General features: G+C 39.9%; 1 protein-coding gene and 1 pseudogene across 1 annotated transcript in view; both read right to left on the bottom strand.

Moving 5' to 3' along the window:
* ANK3 (ankyrin 3) overlaps positions 1-25,384 on the bottom strand; it is a 687,858-nt gene that overhangs the window by 660,636 nt on the left and 1,838 nt on the right. The gene's annotated exons all lie outside the window — the stretch shown is intronic.
* LOC123955201 lies at positions 13,115-13,486 on the bottom strand (annotated as a pseudogene).

The following is a 25,384-nucleotide window of genomic DNA, read 5'->3' on the forward strand; positions in this document are numbered from 1 at the left end:
AGAGAGATCACAAGTAGGCAGAGAGGCAGGCAGAGAGAGAGAGTGAGGGAAGCAGGCTCCCCGCTGAGCAGAGAGCCCGATGCGGGACTGGATCCCAGGACCCTGAGATCATGACCTGAGCCGAAGGCAGTGGACTAAGAGGGAAAGCACAAGTGTGGAGGAGGGGCAGAGGGAGAGGGAAAAGCAGACTCCCTACCAAGCAGAGAACCCCATGTGGGGCTTGATCCCAGGACACCAAGATCATAACCTGAGCTGAAGGTCTAACCAACTGAGCTGAAGATCTAACCAACGCCTAACCAACTGAGCCATCCAGGCACCCCAGAGGGAGGATAGATGGCCTGCATTACTCCAGGACCAAAACCAGAAACATTACAAAACAGGAAAACTACAAATCAATACCTCTCATGAACACAGATACTATTACAAAACAGTAACAAATCAAGTGTAACAATGTAAAAAAATAATTATACATCTCAACCAAGTAAGATTTATTCCGAATAGCAAGGCAGGTCTAACATTTGAAAATCATTTACTGGGATCCATCACATCAACAAGCTAAAAAAGAAAAAAAGAGAGAGCGAGAGAAGTTATGATTTTATCAATAGAAACAGAAAAAGCATTTGACAACAGTCAAAATTCAGTTATGATTAAAAAACGCTAGACAATTAAGAATAGAGAACTTCCAAATTTGATTTAAAAGCATCTACAAAACACCTACAGCTAACATCACTTTTTAAAGGCTTTATTATTTCTTTTAGAGAGAGTGTGTGGGAGAGAGCAAGTGGGAGAAATGGGGAGGGGCAGAAGGGGAGAGAGACAGAATCTCAAGCAGACTTCCCACTGAGTGCAGAACGCAACACAGGGCTCAATTTTACATCTCTGAGACCACGACCTGAGCTGAAACCAAGAGTCAGACACTTAAACGACTGTGCCATCCCAACATCCCTAACATCATTCTTTTTTTTTTTTTTTTTAAATGTATGTGCTTATTTGAGAGAGAGAGGGGAGAGGAGAGGAGAAGAGGGAGAGGGAGAATCTCAAGCAGTCTCCCCACTGATTGTGGAGCCCAAAAGAGAGCTCAGTCTCATGACCCTGAGATCATGACCTGAGTCAAAATCAAGAGTAGGACACTTAACCAACTAAGCAACACAGTTGCCCCCGCAACATCATTCTTAATGGTGAGAAATCATATACTTTCTCCCTATGATCAGGAACAAAACAAGGATCATCACTCTTGTTCAACATTGATCTAGAACCCAAAGCTATTGTCCTTGGACACAGATGATATAAATTGTTATGCAGAAAATACTAAAAATCAAAGAACAAACCAAAAATAAATAAATAAAATTTTAAAAAACTCCTGGAACTAATAAGCAAGTATAACAAGGTTGCAGGATACATGATAATTATACAAAGCTACTTGCTTCTATATACCAGCAATGCACAACTGGAATTTGAAATTAAAAATACAACACCACTGGGGCAACGGGTAGGCTCAGTGGGTTAAGCCCCGGCCTTCAGCTCAGGTCATGGTCTCAGGGCCCTGGGATCAAGCCCACATTGGGCTCTCTGCTCAACCGGGAGCCTGCTTCCCCCTCTCTCTCTGCCTGGCTCTATGCCTACTTGTTATCTCTCTCTCTCTCAAATAAATGAATAAAATCTTTAAAAAAAAAAAAAAATACAGGGACGCCTGGGTGGCTCAGTCGGTTAAGACGCTGCCTTCGGATCAAGTCAGGATCCCAGAGTCCTGGGATCGAGTCCCACATCGGGCTCCTTGTTCAGCAGGGAGCCTGCTTCTCTCTCCACGCCTGCCTGCCACTCTGCCTGCTTATGTGCGCGCTCACGCGCGCGCTTTCTCTCTCTCTCTCTCTCTCTGATAAATAAATAAATAAATAAAATCTTAAAAAAGAAAAAAATACGACACCGTCTTTGGGGCGATCTGTGGTGGACGTTTTGAGGGCAGCTGACCTGCAGCCTGCGCGTCCCGGACCGCCTCCCATGGAAGTGAGCCGGCTGTGTAGCTTTCTCCCTTTGTCTCATAACCATGTCCACCAACGAGAATGCTAATTCACCAGCTGCCCGCCTTAATAGATTCAAGAACAAGTGGAAAGACAGTACAGAAATGAGGTGACGTCGAATAGAAGTTAATGTGGAGCTGAGGAAAGCTAAGAAGGATGACCAGATGCTGAAAAGGAGAAACGTAAGCTCGTTTCCCGATGATGCTACCTCTCCACTGCAGGAAAACCGCAACAACCAGGGCACTGTAAATTGGTCTGTTGATGACATTTATGTCAAGGGCATAAATAGCAACAATTTGGAAAGCCAGCTCCAGGCTACTCAAGCTGCTAGGAAACTGCTTTCTCGGGAAAAGCAGCCCCCCACAGACAACATAATCCGGCTGGTTTGATTCCAAAATTTGTGTCCTTCTTGGGCAGAACCGATTGTAGTCCCATTCAGTTTGAATCCGCTTGGGCTCTCACTAACATTGCTTCCGGGACATCAGAACAGACCAAGTCTGTGGTGGATGGAGGCTATCGCAGCATTCATTTCCCTGTTGGCATCTTCCCACGCCCACATCAGCGAACAGGCTGTGTGGGCTCTAGGAAACATTGCAGGTGACAGTTCAGTTTTTCGAGACTTGGTTATCAAGTATGGTGCAGTTGAACCACTTCTGGCTCTCCTTGCGGTTCCTGATATGTCATCGTTAGCATGTGGCTACTTATGGAAACTTACTTGGACACTGTCAAACCTTTGTCGCAACAAGAACCCCGCACCCCCGCTAGATGCCGTCGAGCAGATTCTTCCTACCTTAGTTCGTCTCCTGCATCACGACGATCCAGAGGTCTTGGCAGATACCTGCTGGGCCATCTCCTACCTGACGGATGGTCCAAATGAACGGATTGAGATGGTTGTGAAAACAGGAGTTGTGCCCCGGCTTGTAAAGCTTCTAGGAGCTACTGAATTGCCCACTGTGACTCCTGCGCTAAGAGCCATAGGAAATATTGTTACTGGGACAGATGAACAGACTCAGGTTGTAATAGATGCCAGAGCGCTTGCTATCTTTCCCGGCCTGCTAATGAACCCCAAAACTAATATTCAGAAGGAAGCCACGTGGACAATGTCAAACATCACAGCTGGCCGCCAGGACCAGATTCAGCAAGTTGTGAATCATGGATTAGTCTCATTCCTCGTTGGTGTTCTCTAAGGCAGACTTTAAGACTCAAAAGGAAGCTGTCTGGGCTGTGACCAACTATACAAGTGGTGGGACAGTTGAACAGATTGTATACCTCGTCCATTGTGGCATAATAGAACCATTGATGAACCTCTTAACTGCGAAGGATACCAAAATTATTCTGGTCATTCTGGATGCCATTTCCAATATCTTCCAGGCTGCTGAGAAACTAGGTGAAACCGAGAAACTTAGTATAATGATCGAAGAATGTGGAGGTTTGGACAAAATTGAGGCTCTACAAAACCATGAAAATGAGTCTGTGTACAAAGCTTCATTAAACTTGATTGAGAAGTATTTCTCTGTAGAGGAAGAGGAAGATCAGAAACTCCCTCTGAAGGCTACACGTTCCAGGTTCAGGATGGCACTGCTGGGACGTTTAACTTTTAGCTTGTACAGCCGATGCAGAAAGTTGTTTGTGGTGTGCTCTGTTTGGTAGAAGTTTGTCTTACTGTTTCTCTACTAAGAACTCTTTTTAAATGTGTTTTGTTATCGTAGCACCTTTTACAACAAAACTCTACTTGACCAGTTCCAAACTGTACAAACTGTATGAAGCTCCTCCTCCCAGTGGGTTTCTTATTTCTATGTGGAATCTCCTCTCTTGCAGTGTCTGTAAATAAAGATTAAATTCCACCCTTTTCTTTAAAAAAAAAAAAAAGGAAAGAAAAAAATACAACACCACTTACATTAGTACCAGAGAGAAAGGTTAAGAGGGAGGAAGGAGAAGGACTTGCTGACTTGGGTATAAACCTAACAAAATATGTACAAGATATTTATCAGGAAAATGCAAAACTCTGATAAAATAAATCCAAGGAGACCTAAATAAATGGAGAGATAGTTCATATTCATAGACCAGAAGTTTGTGTAGTTTTTATTGTTGGGTTTTTTTGTTTGTTTGTTTTTTAGAGAGAGAGATGGAGCCGAAGCAGGGGGAGACGTGGGAGGGGCAGAGGGTAAGGGAAAGAGGGAGAGAATCCCAAGCAGGCTCCATGACCAGCATGGAGCCCAACATGGGGCTTGACCCCACAACCCTGAGATCATGACCTGAGCCAAAATCAAAAGTAGGACGCTTAACTGACTGAGCTACCCAGGCACCCCCATGGACCAGAAGATTTAATATTATTGGGATGTCAATTCTTCCAACGTAATCTACAGATCTGATATAATCTCAATCAAAATCATAGCAAGTTACACCAAAAAAACAAATATTCCAATTAAAAAACCAGCAGAGGACCTGAAGAGACATTTTTCCAAAGAACACAACAGATGGTCAACAGACACATGAGAGGATGCTTAACATCACTCACCATCAGCGAAATATAAATCAAAAAACCACAGAGGTACCATGTTACACCTGCCAGAATGGCTGGTATAAAAAGGACAAAAAATAACAAGTATTGCAAAGATGTGGAGGAAAAGAAACCCTCATGCACTGCTGCTGAAAATATAAATCTGTACAGCCACTGTGGAAAACAGTATAGGGTCAAAAAATTAAAGAAAGAAATACTACTCAATCCAGTAATTCCGCTACTGGGTATTTACCCAAAGGAAACAGAAACACTAATTTGAGAAGACACATGCACCTCTATGTTTACTGCAGCATTATTTAATATAGCCAAAATATGAAAGCAAGCCAAATGTCCACTGACAGATGAATGAATAAAAAAGATATTGTACACACACATACATATATGTGTACACAGGAATATTATTCGGCCATTAAAAAGAATAAGATCTAGCCATTTGTAACACTTTACAACCATCCATTACAACATGGATGGACCTAGTATGGCACTATGCTAAGTGAAATAGATGAGATACCAAATGATTTCACTTATATGTGGAATCTAAAATCAAAACATACACACAAAAGCAGAAACAAATCCATAAATACAGAGAAAAAACTGGTAAATGACAGAGGAGAAGAGGGTGGGAGACATGGCAAAATAGGTGAAGGGGAGTGGCATAGGCTTCCAGTTCTGGAACGCATAAATCACAGGGATGAATATAGGGAATGTAGTCAATGGTATACAGCACCGTAAAGCATTGTATGGTGACAGAGGTTACTACCCTTCTCATGAGTATTGCATAAGATATAGAGCTGTCAAATCACTATGTGGTACTTCTAAATCTAATACTTCAATTTAAAAATAAAATCCCAACAAGTTATTTCATGGATATCAAAAAAGTGATTCTAAAGTTTATATGGAGAGGCAGAAGACCCAGAAATAACCAGCACAGTATCAACAAAGTGACATTTCCTGACTTGAGGACTTATACAGAGCTACTGTAATCAAGACAGGCTATTATTGGTACCTGAATAGACAAATAGATCAATGGAACAGAGTAAAGAACCCAGAAACAGACACACACAAATATTATTCAAGTCTTCTTTAACAAATGAGCAAAACTGATTTAATGGAGAAAGGCCAGTCTTTTCAACAAATGGTTTTAGAAAACTGCACATCCATATGCAAAAACATGAATCCAGACAAAGACCTTATACCTGGCACAAAAATTAACTCAAAATGGATTGTGGCCCTATCACTGTAAATCTACAAAACATAAAACCATAAAATACAGAACTATAAAACTTTTAGAAAATACAGGGAAAAAAATCTAGACATACAGGGTTTGGTGATGAGTTTTAGATACAATATCAAAGGCATTATCATGAAAGAAAAATTTAAGTTGGACTCTTAAAATCAAAAACTTCTGCTCTATGAAAGACACTATTAAAAGAATGAGAGAAGTTAAGCGTCTGCCTTTGGCTCAGGTCATGATCCCAGGGTCTTGGAATCAAGTCCCACATCAGGCTCCTTGCTAAGCAAGGAGTCTGCTTCTCCCTCTGCCTGCCACTCTCCCTGCTCGTGCTCTCTCTCTGACAAATAAATAAATAAAATCTTTAAAAATAAATAGATATATTAATTAATTAAATAAAAATAAGTGAATGAGAGAAAATATTTGCAAAGTATCTATCTGATAAAGGACTTGTATCCAAATTATACAAAGAATTCTTAAAACTAAGCAATCAGGAAATAAACAATCCAATTTAAAAATGGAGGGGATAAATAAATAAAATAAAAATAAAAATGGGCAAATGATCTGAACAGGAACTTCACCAAATAAGATATATAAATGGCAAATAAGCATATGAAAAGATGATCAACATCATATGCTATCAAGGAATTGCAAATTAAAACAATGAGAAACCACCAAATACCTATTAAAATGGGTAAAAATCCCAAACACTGACAATACCAAGTGCTGACAAAGATGTGGAGCAAAAGAACTCTCATAAGGCTGACAGGAATGCAAAATGTTACCATAACAACTGGTAGTTTCTTACAAAGCTAACTATAGTCTTTTTTCTTTCTTTTTTAAAAGATTTTCTTTATTTATTTTTTTTAAGTATTTCTTTTTTTTTTTTTTTAAGATTTTATTTATTTATTTGACAGAGAGAGATCACAAGTAGATAGAGAGGCAGGCAGAGAGAGAGAGGGGGGGAAGCAGGCTCCCTGCGGAGCAGAGAGCCCGATGCGGGACTCGATCTCAGGACCCTGAGATCATGACCTGAGCCGAAGGCAGTGGCTTAACCCACTGAGCCACCCAGGCGCCCTAAAAGATTTTCTTTAAAAAAGAGAGCATGAGGGGCGCCTGGGTGGCTCAGTGGTTTAAGCCGCTGCCTTCGGCTCAGGTCATGATCTCAGGGTCCTGGGATCGAGTCCCGCATCGGGTTCTCTGCTCGGCAGGGAGCCTGCTTCCCTCTCACTCTCTCTGCCTGCCTCTCTGCCTACTTGTATCTCTCTCTGTCAAATAAATAAATAAAATCTTTAAAAAAAAAAAAAAAAAAAAAAGAGAGCATGAGAGGGGAGAAGGTCAGAGGGAGAGGCAGAGTCCCCATGAGCTGGGAGCCTGATGCAGGACTTGATTCCTGGACTCCGGGATCATGACCTGAGCCGGAGGCAGTCTCTTAACCAACTGAGCCACCCAGGAGCCCAAAGCTAACTATAGTCTGACCATACGATCCAGCAATTAGGCTTCATGATACCTAACACAAATAAGTTAAAAACTATGTCCACCCAAAAAGTACACATGAAGTTTTATAGCAGCTTTATTTATAACTGCCAAAACTTGGAAGCAACTAAGATGCCCTTCAGTAGGTGAATGGATAAATAAACTATGGTACATCCAGATAATGGAATCTTATTCAGCTATCAACACACACACACACACACACACACACACACACATACACACACATAAAATAAAAAAGAGGAAACTTAAATGCCTATTACTAAGTAAAAGAAGCCACTCTGGAAGGCTACATACTGCATAATTTCAACTATATGAAATTTGGGAAAAAGCAAATCTACAGACAGTAGAACAATCAGTGGTTGCCAAGGCACTGGGGGAGGGAAAAGGGATCAATAAATGAAGCACCAAGGATGTTTAGTATGATACTGCAATAGAGATGACAGATATTACACATTTGTCAACACAAAACCTGAACACAATGTAATCTATGGGTTTTAGTTAATAACAATGTATCAATACTCTTCATCGATTGTAACAAAGGTACCACTGTAACATATCAGAAGAAACTGTGTGGGGTTGGAAAAGAGGGTGGTATATTGAAGATCTTTGTACTTTCTACTCAACTGTTTTTTCTGTAAACCTAAAATTGCTCTAGAAAAATAAAGTCTAGGGGCGCCTGGGTGGCTCAGTGGGTTAAGCCTCTGCCTTTGGCTCGGGTCATGATCTCAGGGTCCTGGGATCGAGCCCCAAATCAAGCTTTCTGCTCAGCAGGGAGCCTGCTTCCCCTCTCTCTCTGCTCTGCCTCTCTGCCTACTTGTGATCTCTGTCTGTCAAATAAATAAATAAAATCTTTTTTAAAAAATAAAGTCTATTAATCAAAAATATACACTGGTACTTGAGAGCAGAGACAGTGCTTTACTAGCCATTGTAACGCCAGTCTCTACAGAGTGACTGGCATGAAGAAGTGTGTCAGTATCAGACAAATTAAAGGTATAATGCATAAAGGCATTCAGGCCCTGAAAACACATATGCACACACATCTGGTGGCGGGAGAGACAGAGATACAGTTCAAAAAGCCTTTACAAAAGAGGTGATAGTCAAAGGATAGGCATAAATTACAGGAGACCTTTCCAAAGTTGAAAAGGGTGGAGAACACACAAAGGAGGATCGGAACAAAAGCACAGAAATAGGGAGAGGCTGTGTATTTAGATAATGGTAAGAGGGTAAATTCTGGGGAGTTTTTGTTTGGATTTCCTCCTAAAGCCAGCATAAAAAGTTGTTTTAGATACCATAACTAAAGAGCTGTATTGAAAATGTGAAAATTGATAAAGAGAAGTCTCACGGGAAGTGGAGTCCGCAGGCTTAAAGAGACAGCCTGTATCATTCCATGTCATCACAGACCCGAAAAGAATAGTCAACAAAAAGAATCACTAATTATAGGCCTCAAAAGGGAAAGATGCACATTGCACCTCCTGCAAGAAATTAACTACTCTGGCAATTCCGCCAATGAGAAACCATCATCACCCTGAACGCCCACTTTTTTCCTTCTCTCCTTTGTTTGTTAGACTTGTCCGTAGTGCAATTCCTTGTTATTCTTGAGGAAACTCATTTTTGCTATAAAATAACAGTTTTATTTTTAAGATTTATTTACTTATTTGAGGCAGAGAGAACAAGAAGAGAGACAGGGCTTGTCTCAAGCCAACTCTTTGCCCAGAGCCCAGTGTGGGGCTTGATCTCACAACCCTGATGCCATGACCTGAGCTGAAATCAGGAGACAGCCACTCAACCTACTGAGCCAGCCAGGCACCCTTGACTGTTTTACTTTTAAGATTAACAACAGTTTAAGAAATTACTTCTTATGGGGCGCCTGGGTGGCCCAGTGGTTAAAGCCTCTGCCTTCAGCTTAGGTCATGATCTCAAGGTCCTGGGATCAAGCCCCGCATCAGGCTCTCTGCTCTGCGGGGAGCCTGCTTCATCTCCTCTCTCTCTCTCTGCCTACTTGTGCTCTCTGCCAAATAAATAAATAAATATTTAAAAAAAAAAAAAGAATTACTTCTTAAATGGTAGTTTTATATATTTGCAACTCTGTTCTAGCATGAATGTTATGGTGTGTTTTCATGATTTTTTCTTTTTTTTTTTTTAATTCAAGCTTTATGATGACTTTCAGCCAAAAGATACTAAGGTTCTGACCTGAAGATCAGAGATTAGAAATTTGAGGACAATGTTGACCACATTAGCATGTCTCTATCCCTTAACAAACAACTGTCCCCAGTACAAGAAAAACTAGGAAAATGTATGTACAAATTAAAATAAATCTAGCTCCAACATTAGGAAATGTACTTCAGATGGTTAGTTAGGAATATCATGTATTCCTCTGAAGAATCACACACTATTCTTGCATATAATACATGTATTTAATTTTTTTTGTTACAAGAAATGAATATGACATGAAAATAACAAACTTTATCAAGGAATCATCAATACCATACCCAACAAAAATTGGATTTTAATACCAAAATCCAAGAAAGCTAGAAAATGTCATTCTAAGTGTTGAATTCACATTTTTACTAATTTCCTTGCCATCTCTCCAGGAAAACTAAGGGGAGAAAAAAAAGGTGTGAAAAAGTGGTCAATGTAACCTAAGTATATCTTCTCATAAATAAAGCAAGCATTTGGAGAAACAAACTCAGTGTTGCCAAAGTAAACAATATGATTAAATATTGCTAAGAAAGAAAATGTCAAACATAGTAAGGACAATTCTTTGGATCTCAGCCAGGAAAATAAGTCTCAACCTTCCACTCAAGTCATGGGTAGTCCTCTATAGTCTCTTGCAATTTCACACAGCAGTATTAAAAGGGAAAAATTTTCAGAATGGAGATTTCCACGTTGAATCTCAATTTAATAACAGATCACACAACTGTCACCGGAAACACAAAGCACAGCAGTGTAATGTGCTTCTAGGACAAGTGTAAATAAAGAGCAGAGACCAACTTCTTCTCGCCCAGCCAGTGACTTACAAGGCTGCCACGTATTGGTGCCTCCACACTTATCCCCTGAGGAGCACCATCTTTTCTGAAAACTAGTCCTCCATATTTTACTTTTACATTGATCAAAAATGGATAACCACAAAGTAAGACAATGTGGGGCCGCTTTTCACCAATCATGTTCATAAAGGTGAAGAAAAAAATAATGCTCTGCTCTAGGAAGCTCAGGACACAGGCACTCCTGCACACGTTGGTGGGATGTCAATTGGTACAACCTGTCGTCTGAAGGCAGATTCGGCTGTACTTAAAAAATAAAGGGGACATAAAAATGTCCACATTGTTTGTGTATGTTCCACTTCTGATTACATACAATAAGCCCAACATGGGTCATAAGTAGGGGGTTATTCACTCTCAGTCTTTAGGGCAATGAAGAAGGGCCGAGAGTCCCCACAGTCCCCCAGTGCCACCTGCATCAGGGAGCAGCCAGGTACTTCGACTCCAGGGTGCCGTTGTTATAAAAAAAGATTCAGAACATCATGACTGACATTGAACATATACACTGAACATACACATTGAACATACACACTGAATATTTATTACCTGCTCAATAAAAACAATATTACATATGAAACCTTTAAACATAGCAATAAAAGGAACTTATTAAATATTAAATAAAGTGAACCCAGCACTGGCCTTTACTATGTCGTGCTAGCAACAACCCTATGGTACTAGTTATTATGCCCCTTTTCCAGATAAAATGAAGATGTAAACCAACCGGCTCTAGGGATGGATATTCAGATTCATCTGTGCATTGCAAATGTTTTAAAATTTCTTATTTACCTGATGCATCAACATCCCCACAAACAGACCATGAAGACCCGACCCAGACAACCAGGCACAAGTTCCCCTACTTGTCCTCTCCTGACTGTGAATTAGTGATATTCAAACACACCAATGAAATCCTCTCCTGTCTCTGGCTTGTGTACTCCACCCTGCTCCCTTGAAAAGTCCTGCCAAACGGGCCCCTGCGTTTTCTGCTGTGCCCCACGGGTCCGTGGAGGTAAGGAAATCTTTCACTTTCATGGGCCTCTCCAGTGTTATTCCATAACCATGCCCAATATATCATCTAAAAACCCACTTTCAAATACATAACTATTCTTTACAACAAAGTCTGATCTTCATGATTACTTTACAGAAAATGCTCTCAATGAACAGTTTGAAAGGAAGTTATTAAGGGATTGAAACATTGATATCAAATGAGTAGGGTTTGCATGATTTTTTGCTTTGGAGGCAAGGAGTTGGGTTTGTTTGGTATTTACTTGACTGTGTTCCTGATTTTTCAGGAATGAACAACATTTGTTCTTGTAATTAAAGAAAAAAGTTAAAGAACTTAAACTTTAATCAAAAGCAAAGCAGGAATTAAAAATAGAAGGACCCAATAAGGCAAGAACTCAACTTACCTGGAAAGAAAAAGGATGAGGAAGATAGGACTACTCTACTTTGGGGCATGAAAGAAGAAAATTAGCATTCTTAATTCCACCCTCTAAAAACATGATTATGGTATCAACATCCAAACAAAAATTCTTTATAGCTCCAGCTCAGTTCAAAATGTAATTTCTAAACCATAGGCCTGTGCAAAGGAACCATAAATCTTAATTAGCACTGAGAAAATTTCCACAAGCACAGATATCGACTGTTTTTACAGAATTGAGTTCTGTGACTATGAATTAGGAACACTCCTAAGATCAAATGTACAATAAACGGTAGTGTAAAAATGTACACAAGGGAAAAAAGTCCAAGAGAACAAGGGTTTCTGCTTCTCCTCTCCCTTAAATTTTTCTTTACTTGATTTTGGTTTTGCTTTATTGGATTTTTTTTATTATAAAGTATATCCTCATTTTAACATATTGAGTGAAAAGAAAATTTAATAATTCCCCTTCCCTGAAAATCCCATCCCTGAGGTAACCAAATCAATCAATGACCTATGCTCAAATATTATGACTGTCCTTTTCCTTTCTGTTTTCAAACTTGGGTCATGCTGCACTCTTAAGAAATAATGCACATCCTTCCAGTTTACCATGTGTAGCTCTAACTTAATGTTAAATTACCTTAATCATATTCCATATAATAGAGGAACCATAATACATTCAATGCGTCCCATTAAGGTTTAAAATTTGTTTGTTTCCAGTATTGTTGCTTGACAAACATTATTGGAATAAATATCCCTGTAAATATGACCTCACATACTTTGTTGTTGTATTTTTGAGGTTTTTGAGGTTTTAGCTTCCATAGCGGAATTTCCTAAATTGGGCTGCTAAACCAAAGGATAAGCATGTTTTTTTTTTTTTTTTTTAAATATCTTATTTATTCATGAGAGACAGAGAGAGAGCATAAGCAGGCAGAGGCAGAGGGAGAAGCAGGCTCCCCAAGGAGCAGGGAGCCCTATGCAGGGGTCCATCCCAGCACCCTGGGGTCCTGACCTGAGCCGAAGGCAGAAGATTGCTTAACCTTATGTGAGCCACCCGGCGCCCTACGCATGTTTTATTTTAGCAGATAAATAGTATACCTAAGCTCCTCTTATCCTCCCACAAAAAGCTGTACAACTGATACTCAAATCAGCAACACTCAGAAGGATCCATATCGTCAACACCCTAAAGAGGACTTTTTTTTGGCCCATCTAGTAGGTAAAGTGCAATCAAACAGGAAGTAGTCCTTTTAATCTCTTAAAGCTTGTGAATTTAACATCTTTTCATATGTCTATTGGCCAGCTGCTTTTCCGTTTTTTTTTTTTTAAGGGGGGGGAGGGGGAGAGAGAGAGTGAGAGAAAGCAGAGAGAATCTTTTTTTTTTTGCCTTTTGCTTTTTTTATTACTCAAAAAAACTTCATTTTTTAATTTAGCTTCCTGACTCTGTGCTTGTGCCTTCAACATTTTCACAACAATTTTCTGCTCCTCATAAGAGCACACTCGATCCTGTCAAGAACACACATGGAACCACCATAGGTCCTGCTGACGTGTTTTCTCGTTTTTAGATAACCTCATAGGGACTTGAGTTCTCCCAGCACAAACTCCTCTTCAAAGTCGGCCTAGGCACACACCACATGCACATTTTGGTGTTTTCCCACCCTCCTTGGTATAAAGGTAAATGATCCTGTTACCAGGTGCTCAAGACAGCCTATTTTTATTAGAGCCTATATTATAGGATAGCCTACTGCGGAATGTCAAACACTGGACCATTGTGAACACCTATGGACACAGTCCCTAAAAGCCGCAGAGAGAGAAAATCAGATGTGGGGCTTGATCTCATGACCCTGAGATCATGACCTGAGCCAAAATCACAGATTTTAGCTGCTACCTATCATAAGCAAGAAAGAAAGATTAGTAGCTTTATTTTATCATCAGCTAATTCTATCAATAATCTCTATTTTTAAAAATCACTTTTAGAGACACCTGGGTGGCTCAGTCGTTAAGTGTCTGCCTTCAGCTCAGTCATGGTCCCAGGATCATGCGATTGAGCCCCACATCAGGCTTCCTGCCCTGCGGGAGGCCTGCTTCTCCCTCTCTCACTCCTCCTACTTCTGTTCCCTCTCTCACTGTCTGTCTCTCTGTCAAATAAATAAATAAAATCTTTTTTTTAAAAAATCACTTTTTAAAAAGGGGTGCATATGTGTGCCACAGAGCTGAGAGTATTTGTACCTCATTACATGAGAAGGGGAGAAAGGTCTCTTTAATGACTCAGATTTCTAACTTAAGCAACGATCACCAACAGATAAAAGGCTTCTTCAGGAATCCCTGTACATTAGGCATTAACTCAGCCCTCCAGAGTCTTCATCAGTGTCTGGGCAAACCTACAGCTTAGAATTAGTGCGCTAGGAGGTTCTGCAAAACAGCATGTACTGATTTTTTTTTTTTAAGATTTTATTTATTTATTTGACAGAGAGAGATCACAAGTAGGCAGAGAGACAGGCAGAGAGAGAGAGAGAGAAGCAGGCTCCCTGCCGAGCAGAGAGCCTGACTCGGGGCTCCATCCCAGGACTGTGAGATCATGACCTGAGCTGAAGGCAGAGGCTTTAACCCACTGAGCCACCCAGGCACCCCCAGCATGGACTAATTTTGATGGAGAGCCTCACCACAGTCTGGATTTCAGAACATGGAGACTGTTTAAGTGAGAGAAATCTTACCAGTTAAGAGGACATTCTGTAGAAGTGACGTGATCTGACCAAGCACATCTACATTGAATAATAGACTAAAACCAAATTTCCCAACATAGAGGGCAATTCATTAAACTGACTCTTCAAACACCTGGAGAATTTCAGGCTGTTAAGTACCACATACTGAGGGACTCTGCACCAATCCGAGCCATGCCATTTCATACTCAGTACCAGCTTTGCAATCTAACCAGACTTTGCAAAACGCAGCATTGAGTGCCAAGATTTTAATTATTCTGTATATACCTGTTCTGTGGAACCAGCAAACTAAAATAGCAGCTTCCAGGCACAACTAATATTTAATTAAAAATTGCCAAAATCGGGGCGCCTGGGTAGCTCAATCCTTACGCAGCTATCTTCAGCTCAGGTCATGATCCTGGGGTCCTGGGATGGAGCCCAGCATCAGGCTCCCTGCTCAGCGGGAAGCCTGCTTTTCCCTCTCTCGCTGTGTCTTTCTCTGTCAAATAAATAAATAAAATCTTCAAAAAAAAAAAAAAAGAGAGAGAGAGAGAGAGAGAAAGTTGCCAAAATCTCAGAGATGCTAAAAATCTCAAATGTCTTAAGAGATCAACTTTAAAGTACCAAACCATCACTGAGATATTATTTGCTATAAGTTATCATATTTACCAGGACGCTAAGTTTGTTCAATGGCAAGCTATCATAATGAAAAGCAACACACTGAAAAAAACTAATAGGTTAGGGGAAAAAAAAAACCAATATGTTCACATAGCACTAAGCAATTTGAATTAAATAAATTACCTAATCATATAATTTGATCCTTACAACTCCGAGGTGGATAAAGTAGGCATTATCATTAACCCCATTTTGAAGATGACAAAACTAAATTGCAAGACAGCTCAAAATCACACTTACAAATCTCACTTTCACATATCCTGACACTGAGCTTGTTTTCCTTCTACTGGTTACCAATGCTTCCCCTTTCTTACTATTTTATTTATGTTGCTGAGAAAGACAAAACAGCATTAAAATCAAAGCTTGGTTGTCAACCTTTTATTACATGGTACTGTAGATGAAACTCTTACACAAGAACTAGGCCTTCCTCTGTGTATTCCTGGTAAACCTGAAACTCTTGTCTGCACACCACTCACAAACAGGTGGACACTGGGAGCACCAAGGATGTAATCAATTTTTCTCCAGCTTCTATACCTATCATTAAAATAATTGGGTGTCCTTCTTGTCTTAGCAGAGTTTGCCTACTGAATACCAGCAACGCCTTCACAGTAGTGATAGATGAACACTTTGAAAGGCTGATCATTTTGAGCTGAATTTTTAACCATAATGACTTCTTTAAACAGTCAGGATCATTGTTAGAAAACCCTACGACATGCGGGCGCCTGGGTGGCTCAGTGGATTAAGCCGCTGCCTTCGGCTCAGGTCATGATCTCAGGGTCCTGGGATCGAGCCCCACATCGGGCTCTCTGCTCCGCAGGGAGCCTGCTTCCTCCTCTATCTCTGCCTGCCTCTCTGCCTACTTGTGATCTCTCTCTCTGGCAAATAAATAAATAAAATCTTCTAAAAAAAAAAAAGAAAGAAAACCCTATGACATGTGCAAAACATAAGACTAGCCATTTTACATAATTCTCTTTCAGAAATATCACAAATAGTGAATAGAAAGGTAAACTAAAAAGCAACCTATTCAAAATGATGATCAAAGCAGAGGTCAACATGATACACAGCCAAGAGCCTCAGATGGGCTAGAAGCTGGAGAAAGTAAAGAAAAGAATTCCACCATGGAGCCTCCAAAGGAATGAAGGCCTACCAACCCATTTTGGGCTTCTGAACTCCAGAACTGCAACGGAATAAATCTGCACTGTATTAAGTCATCCCACCCCACCAGAAAAGAGATCTACCATACTTCAAATTTAACCTGGAAAACAAATATGACAATAGAAGGAGATATGTCTGTCCAAAAAAAAAAAAAATCACATGTCAATCCTTTGGAGAAAACATACAGGTAGACAATCCATGAAGAATGATAAGGACAGCTTATCATTTTAGAATTAAACATTTAGTAGATGACATTCTAAAAACTGTACCATATGACACATCAGTCTCTATTATCCAAAATACAAAATTTAAAAGGAACTTAATTTTTAAATTATACCAAGTGTACCACATTATAACTTTTATTGCAGGGAAAAAAAAAAAAAGGAGTTGCTCTCTGTGAGAAACTTTACTTGAAACTTCAGAAACCAATCCAATTTTTATTTCATTTGGAATACCCATCGGCATCCAGTGGCATGACAGCAGGGCCTCTCTGGTCAAGCCTAGTGGTAACAGACAGAGATCACAGAAAAGTATTCAAATTCTATCAAAAACTGTTTTCTTCTGTTTTTAACTTCACCATTCAGCAGGTGGAGTGCGCCACCCTTAAGGGCTCAGGGCACATTATCATTTCTCTTTATTTATTGATCAGTTCCTTTTTCCTCTCCATAGCCTACCGCCATGAGCTGGGTCCTACAGGCAGTCATTCTAATGCACTTAATAAGCATTTTATGTAAGTGTTCCTACAAGATGTGTACTGTGCAATGCTTATGAATGTTTAATTCATATGAACAATATACCTCTCACTCTTGCATTTTTCACCAAGCACCCTTCTTAGAGTCCTTTCCTGTTGCTTTTATCTAATCTGTTGCCTCTAATGGCTGCAGACAACCCCATGCTGTGCATCCAGGGCTCTCCCTCTCCCTCCCCCAGCGGTCTCCCAGTTACCTCCCATTTCCCGCCACCACCAGTCACACAGGGAAAAACCTGGGACGCGTTCTCTCGGGGACTACCGGACACATGCCAGTGTCTACCTGCAGTAATGAAATGGTTGTGAGTAAACAGCTAATTTGCTTAAGTAATGCCAGATGTTTTCCCAAACAGCTGCCCCAGTCTCAGCTGCCACCAGCAATACGCAAGGCTTCCCATCTATTGCCCCCTTCCCTCATTGGTTCTGCTACTCCGAGAAGTCCTCCTATAGCAGTTTTATCTGAACCTTCCCTTTCTTTTCCCTAAAATGACACTATTTACTCCCACTGCCTATCATGGTTGTTGAGAAACAAATTTAAAGAAAGAACATGAAAGTCCTTTAAAAAGATAAATAGCAGTTTACAATGTCAGCAATTACTGTTGTGATTTTTGTTCTTATGACTATTTCTAATTAGCATGCTCCCCAATGCCCCTCCCCACCCTGCCAAATAGGAGGTGATAAGTGAAAAAACTTGAAGCATGGGAAATGAAGCTGTATCACAGACACCGAAACATTCAGGGAGACTAAAACAGTAAGCAGAAAATGCTTTTTCTTCTTTATTTATTCACCTATGCATTCATTTGATTCAACATTTTACTAAGGACTATGTATCTAGCACTCCACTAGTACTAAAATACAAAAATTTATACAGCAAATATGCATGTCGTACATGAGGAAATTTTCCATCTATAAGGCATAGATTTCTGTACATAAATTTTACCCCTAGACAGGAATACTTCAAAGACGGTAGCTTCTGATATCACAGGATAACACTTCGTACATATTGAGCACCTACTATATCAATATGTCACATATATTCCCCAACAACTGAAAATAATCCTGCCAGGTACATGTTACTGCTCTAGATCTTCATATAAGGAAACGGACACAGTTAAGTGATTTGCCCAAAAGAGCAATTAAATGGAAGAGCCAGAAAACCTCAGCATGTCACTCCAACGTCCTTTTTCCTCTCCACCTCATTTCCTCCTCCTAAAAGATACGTTCAAAAATATCCTTAGTAGAGAGTAGACTACTGAAGCTGTTATAAGGATATGAACAAAATACCACAGAAATTACAAAATACAAGATTATAAACATGCAGACACAGTTCAACAACAAACACAACCATTTGTTTAAAAATTATTAAGTTTAATTTAATAATTTAATTTTATTTATTTATATTTATTTTAATAATTATTAAATAAATTTTATTAAAATATGTTGCGGGCACTACTTATAATTCTCATTAAAAACATTGCAAAGGAGGTATCTCCATCTCTTTCAAAGGTGTAGAAACTGAAATTTGGCTTACCAAGGTCATGCAATTGCTAGTAAGTAAAACTGAGACGAAAACACAGGTCTTTTTTAACTCCAAAACCATGTTGTGTGTTTTTTGTTTTTTTTTAACCATAAGTGAGCTCTTCTTGGAGGGTAATAGAAGTGTTCTAAAATTAGATTGTGGCAATGATTTTCTGACTCTGTAAACATATTAAAAGTTATTGAGTTGTATACATTTAGTGAGTGAATTTTATGCATATAAATTATATCTCAATGAAGTTATTAAACTTACGGTTTTCTCTTTGTAACTATGCTTTCTTTTATGAGCTTATAAAGTTTTACTTAACATCAATTTTTTTCTCAATATGCACCTAGTTAAAATCATATTTTCAAAAATTCTCATATTAAACATGTCAAACAAACAATTTCTCCGTGTACTTTCCCCTTTTCTCCCCTTCTGATCTGAGATCTATCTTTCTTTTTTTTTTTTTTTTTTTTCAGATTTTATTTATTTATTTGAGAGAGAGCATGAGAGAGGAGGTCAGAGGGAGAAGCAGACTCCCTGTGGAGCAGGGAGCCCGATGTGGGACTTGATCCCAGGACTCTGGGACCATGACCCGAGCTGAAGGCAGTTGCCCAACCGAGCCACCCAGGCGCCCTGAGATCTATCTTTCTCTAGGATGTGAAGTAAGACACAAGTGGTTTCTTGTTCAGTCAATTATATACCACCTTTTTACACTACAGTCTTATTCCTAGGTATTTGACCTCATTCACACATATACGAAAAGGGTGGAGGGAGATATATGTGTCAACAAAGAGATACATACAAAAATGTTTATAGCAGTTTTATCCATACTAGCCAAAAGCTGAAAACAATGCAAACATCTGATGAACAGCTGAACAATTTGTGGTACAGTCTATACAGTGAAATACTATTCAGCAATAAAAAAGGAATAATTTACTAACAGCGACAACAGCAAGGATATCAAAAACCATTCCACTAAGGGAAAGAGACCAGGTACAAAAGAAAACAAAATGAATCCATGGTGAAAGAAATCAGAGCAGCATTCACCTGGAGGATGGGAATGGGTCTAACTGGGAAGGAACACAAGCGAACCCAGGATGATAAACATTTTGTTGTGACGGGGCATATCATTTGGACACTTCACTGTACACTTAAATATGGTGAATTTTAGATCTCAAGTTATAAATCATAAATCTCAAATTATAAATTATATCTCAATAAATGTGATTAATAAACATGCATGCATACCAACGCATACACAAGAGGAAGAAAAATCTATTGGGCTGAACTTGACTTCCAACGACACAAAGTCTTCAAAATCCTGTTTCACCATTCTACATCTAATAATCCAATTACAGACCTCAGTTCTCTCTTCTAATTTAGGTATCTGAGGATCCACTTGGTAATTACTTTGTTCTCAGTGGACAACAGAGAATTAACCAATCCCAGTACAAGAGCCCTTTCTTTACTTACAAATTCATTTAAGTAGCCAGCTAACCTATGACATCCTAGAGAACAAAACTAGTTCTTATTCACGCATGTGTCCGCATGTCTGCCTGGGCCAAATACATTATAGATAAACAACCATTGATTCAACCCAAAAAATGCAGTGCATTTCACTGCATGTAAATGGTGTGTTGCAACCAGCCAATACCAGCTTCAATACACGTCTTCCCACCTCCATGTTCACCTCCCACTAGCAGCTTTAAACCAGTCCTGATGGAAGTACTCAGTGCTATTGTAAGTAACATATATATTTGGTCTTCCACCGGGTTTCTGGTGTGAAGCTCCTAAAAACCCTTAGAATTTCCTAAGTGATAAGAGAAGGAAAGGTCTCTTGTTATGTTAATGAGGTGACTTTCAGAAAGCTCCTAAGGCTGGGGACTGGCTGCCAGTAGAGTCAACTGTGGGATTAGAGGGTTGGAAAGTTCTACCCCACCCCCGCCCACCAGACCCCTCCCCGGCCTCCAGGGAGGAGAAAGCTACTGGAAGTAGAATCACTTAACTACCCGCCAATGACTTAATCAATCATGCCTGTGTCATGAGGCCTCCTTTCTTTTTTTTTTTTTTTTTAAAGATTTTTTATTTATTTATTTGACAGACAAAGATCACAAGTAGGCAGAGAGGCAGGCAGAGGAGAAGGGGGAAGCAGGCCCCCTGCTGAGCAGAGAGCCCGATACGGGGCTCGATCCCAGGACCCTGAGATCATGACCTGAGCCGAAGGCAGAGGCTTAAACCACCGAGCCACCCAGGTGCCCCATGAGGCCTCCTTTCAAACCCGAAAAGAGAAAGTTCTGGATGGGTGAACACATAGAGATGGGGTAAGAGTGGCACCCAGAGAGAGCCTGGAAGCTCTGAGCTTATGGGATGTTATGTTAGGGAAGCTCTCCCTAACATTTGAAGAATTATCTTAACGTCAGGAATGCCAAAATGTGAGGGGGAAAATGCTTCTGAGAGATAAAGAAATGTATCACTTGATTACTAATTATCTATACCTCTCTCCTAGAATTCAAATTTTTTTTTTAAATCATAGGCTAATTGATCTGGAATGAACCTTAGAAACTGTTTATATTCCCACTCTCTCTTTCCAGGAGAGAAAGCAAAGCCTAAGAGGTGGGAAGATTCTGTTACAACCAGAGTATGGGGACCAGAGTGGGGACTTCAGTCGTGGCCTCCTGATTTCATCATCATCATCGTCGCCTGCTTGCGGCTCAAGCAGACAGGGGGTCCAATCCAGTTGCGGCCCTTAACCAACTACAACGTGCATAGCCTTCCTGAGAAGCCATGAAAGGTCGGTTTCTTTGTGTATAAAATGGGGTGAGGTAATAATTCCTACCCTATGGTTTGTTTGGAAGTAGACAGTTCCACCATGAGAGGCACAAGAAATCATGGCTGTTATTATCAAAGATAGTTATATCTTCTCTGTCCCACTGAACTATGAACTTTTTTTTCAAGTAGGCTCCGTCCCAACATGGAGCCGGACTAGGGGCTTGAACTCACAGTCCTGAGATGAAGACATGAGCTCAGATCAAGAGTCAGACGCTTAACTGACTGAGCCACCCAGACGCTGGGATTATGAACTTCTTTATGTATAAGGATATTTATCTGCAGCATTGGCTATAGAGCTCAAAACACTGGAAGCAAGGTAAATGTTTATTAATAGGGAAAACTAAATAAATTATGGTCTCCCCACACTGTGAATATTAGGCAGCTGTTACCAAAAATAAATTAGAGCACCTTTCCAGACAGTTTTCTGTGCCTTTTCACATGTTTGCATCCTGAGGCATTCTTCAGTGGAGAAACTAGGAAGTATAAGAAGTCTCTACGTTCCTGATGCACCTCTCCTAAAATTCTTAGGTGCTTTTGTCTACATTTTCTCTTCTTGTTTATACACTAAAGCCCAAACTAAATTGAGGCACGTGATTAAATGAAAATCTAGGCATGGAAAACTGCTACCGGTTCTGTGTGAGTTTTGTACTATGTAAACGATAGGATTATGAACTTCTTGAGAGTAAAAACCAAGACTGTGGTGCCTTTACCGGATAGGAGCTCAAAAGTATTGTTCAAACGGTTAAAGCTGCTCCTAAATTTGAATGCCAGATCCTTTTCGTTTTCATCATTTATTTGATCATATATTCAAGAAACATTAATCGAACGCCTACTGCATGCCAAGCCCTGTGTTCGAAGCTCACAAGCAAAGCTGCACTCACAGAACTGCTTTTGGCCAGGTTCCATACAAAGTGTCATTTCATGAACAAGGGGGAAGACAGTAGCCCCACACTTGTATGGCAGACTCTTGGCATCAAGCCTTAACGTTACCCAGAGGAGCTGCACAGAACAGAAATGCAGTTCCACGCTAGAGGGGCAAAATACCTACTAATGAATCACCGCATTATCTTGAAAACACTCCGGTAGCGTCCTTTCCAATTCGGCAACATGCAGTTCTTTATGCCACAATGGCATTTAAATTAACCTCCATTCTGCAGCTTTCCTCTACCAGGGCACATCCAAATATTCATGCCCTACCCAGAAAGCAAAATGAACGTTAGATCCAATTATTCCATATTTCCTATTTCTTGGTAGTTTCTGAAAATGACAATAACTAAGCATCATCTGATGAAATACCAAATGATTTCTCTCATCTTAAAACTCCAAGTCCATGGGGCGCCTGGGTGGCTCAGTGGGTTAAAGCCTCTGCCTTGACTCAGGTCATTATCCCAGAGTGCTGGGATCCAGCCCCCCTATGGGGCTCTCTGCTCAGCAGGGAGCCTGCTTCCCCCACTCTCTCTCTCTGCCTGCTTCTCTGCCTACTTGTGATCTCTGTCAAATAAATGAATAAAATCTTTAAAAAAAAAAACAAAAAAACTCCAAGTCCAAATACTAGTTCACGTCATCTCCCGTCTACTAATATACATTACAAAGTACTAAAGACAGTTTATTCCCCACCCCCCAAAAAAATACTACCATGTACTCAGATTTGAAAACATGTAACTTTCCTGTGACTGCTTTCTGCAAGCCTAACATAAGATATTTGCTAATTATTCCACACAGGACCTTCCCAAGAGAGGAAATTCAGGAGTGATTTCCATAAAATGTCAAAGAATTGACTCAATTTTAGTGTCATTGATCTCATTCCAGTCAAACAGGAACCTGATTGGTTCCTGGGCAAATCACTGTCCTTTTGAATGTAAGTTTATATTCAAGATATAGTTTGCCTGTTCACACACTCTGAGACAAGTGTCCAGGAGCACTTCAACCAGGACTAAAGATTTTGAAGATGTTACCATAACCATTTAGGGTCTGGTCAGAACAAATACTCAAAGCCTGCACTTACCTTTGACAGAACTTGAAAGTTCTTGAAAGCTATAACAAACCACAGTTGGGCTTCTAGTACTTAAAAAAATACATCTCATACATAAAAATAATAATAATAAATTTATATTAAAAAATACAGATTTGGGGGCGTCTGGGTGGTTTACTGGGGTTAGCCTCTGCCTTCGGCTCAGGTCATGATCTCAGGGTTCTGGGATCCCGAGCCCCACATCGGGCTCTCCGCTTATCAGGGAGCCTGCTTCTCCCTCTCTCTATGTGCCTCTCTGCCTGCTTGTGATCTCTCTCTCTCTCTCTGTCAAATAAATAAATAAAATCTTAAATAAAATAAAATAAAAATAAAGACTTTAAAATGTCTCATTGAAAGTAGATAATACCTAATTAACCTTACAAATTATATCATGGAGAGGCACCTGGGTAGCTCAGTCAGTTAAGCACCTGCCTTCGGTTCAGGTCATGATCTCAGGGTCCTAGGACTGAGCCCAGCATCAGGCTCCCTGCTCAGCTGGAGTCTATTTCTTCCTCTCCCTACCCACGCTCATTCTCTCTCCCTCTCTCACTCGCTGTCTATCAAATAAATAATAAAATCTTTTAAAAAATTATAGCACAGAAGGTAATGTTAAAATTTAAACTGTTTTCACAAATTAAGTTGTTGACAAAGGATGAATGAAAAATCAAAATTAAATGGCCCTATTCCGGGTACTTTTATTGTTCCAGCACTAACCCAACATCTTATGGGCATTCACACTGTGAGATCTTAGAGTTAGGTGATCAACAGTCCAGTCAATACATACAGGGAAAGGTTACTTCAGATCTGATTAGATCATTAGTAACCTTGATCTTCTCAGAAGGGTAAACTTTGGTAAGTTTGGAGACATGGTAGCAAGGCTCATAAACGTTCTTGTATAAAAGTGTTCGGTACCTTATCTCATCAATTTCAAGTATTTGGTTTATTCGAAAATATAAAAACGCCACTTATATAGACTAGAATTTCACATGACCTCCAATTGGAATTATGTCGATATCCTATAACTACAGTAACATATTCTACAAAAATATACAAACATTTTGTGCATAAAAAATGGGTAACTTTGAAACAAATAATAATTGGAAATCATCCTACAAACAACCACTGAGAGTCCAGAACAATTATATTCTTTTCAATTACCAAAACATTATTCTAGAATTAGGCAGACTCACTTGCTCCATTAACACTGTAAAAGGGAAAAATTTTTTTTTGAAATATTGAATAAAGGAAAACCACAGTCCTAATGTAACCACCACCACAAAAATGCAAACAAATTCAGAATCCACAGTGTTTCCTTGGATTCCAAAACACACCACTGGTCTTTATATTGTCTGAAGGACATTGAGCCACATTCTCTACTATGGAGCCTAACACATAGCTGTGCAGGTTACGAAACAGATATTTATTTATGCTTTAACAAAAAGAACACTGAGAACCATCATAAATGGTTTGTCATAAATAAACATTCTTTAAACACAGCCCAGATTCACAGCTCACTTACTCATCTTCCACTGATTTGAGAACTAAGAGAAATCAATCCTGGAGATATTAGTAGCTATGTTGAAGATACTCAATAGATCATTTTATTTCAGTTTTTGTTTTAGAGCTGTGATTCTCATTTTACATTCACTTTCAATATTGAAAAATCTGCTTCCTTAAAGATGCACCCAACTGAGCCCAGGTCAGCAGATTATAAGGAAGCCAGAACTGCTAAAGCAGCAATCCATGTCAACTCTGAGACAGTCTCCCTCCAGTTTTCCTACTATGGCCTGCCTGCTGTGGCCTACCCTCCTGGAATAAACTTGGGTTATAAACCTAGGGGTGACTCCCAGCTATGCTTTTAATAGAAAGTGGTCTCTTGGGCCACTTGGGTGGCTCAGTTGTTAGTGTCTCCCTTCAGCTCCAGTCATGATCCCAGTGGGATCAAGCCCCACATCGGGCTCCTTGCTGGGCTAAGAGCCTGCTTGCTTCTCCCTCTCCCATTCCCCCTGCTTGTGTTCCTCTCTCACTG

This window comes from Meles meles, chromosome 13 (assembly GCF_922984935.1).
Source record: "Meles meles chromosome 13, mMelMel3.1 paternal haplotype, whole genome shotgun sequence".
Classification (NCBI taxonomy): Eukaryota; Metazoa; Chordata; class Mammalia; order Carnivora; family Mustelidae; genus Meles; species Meles meles.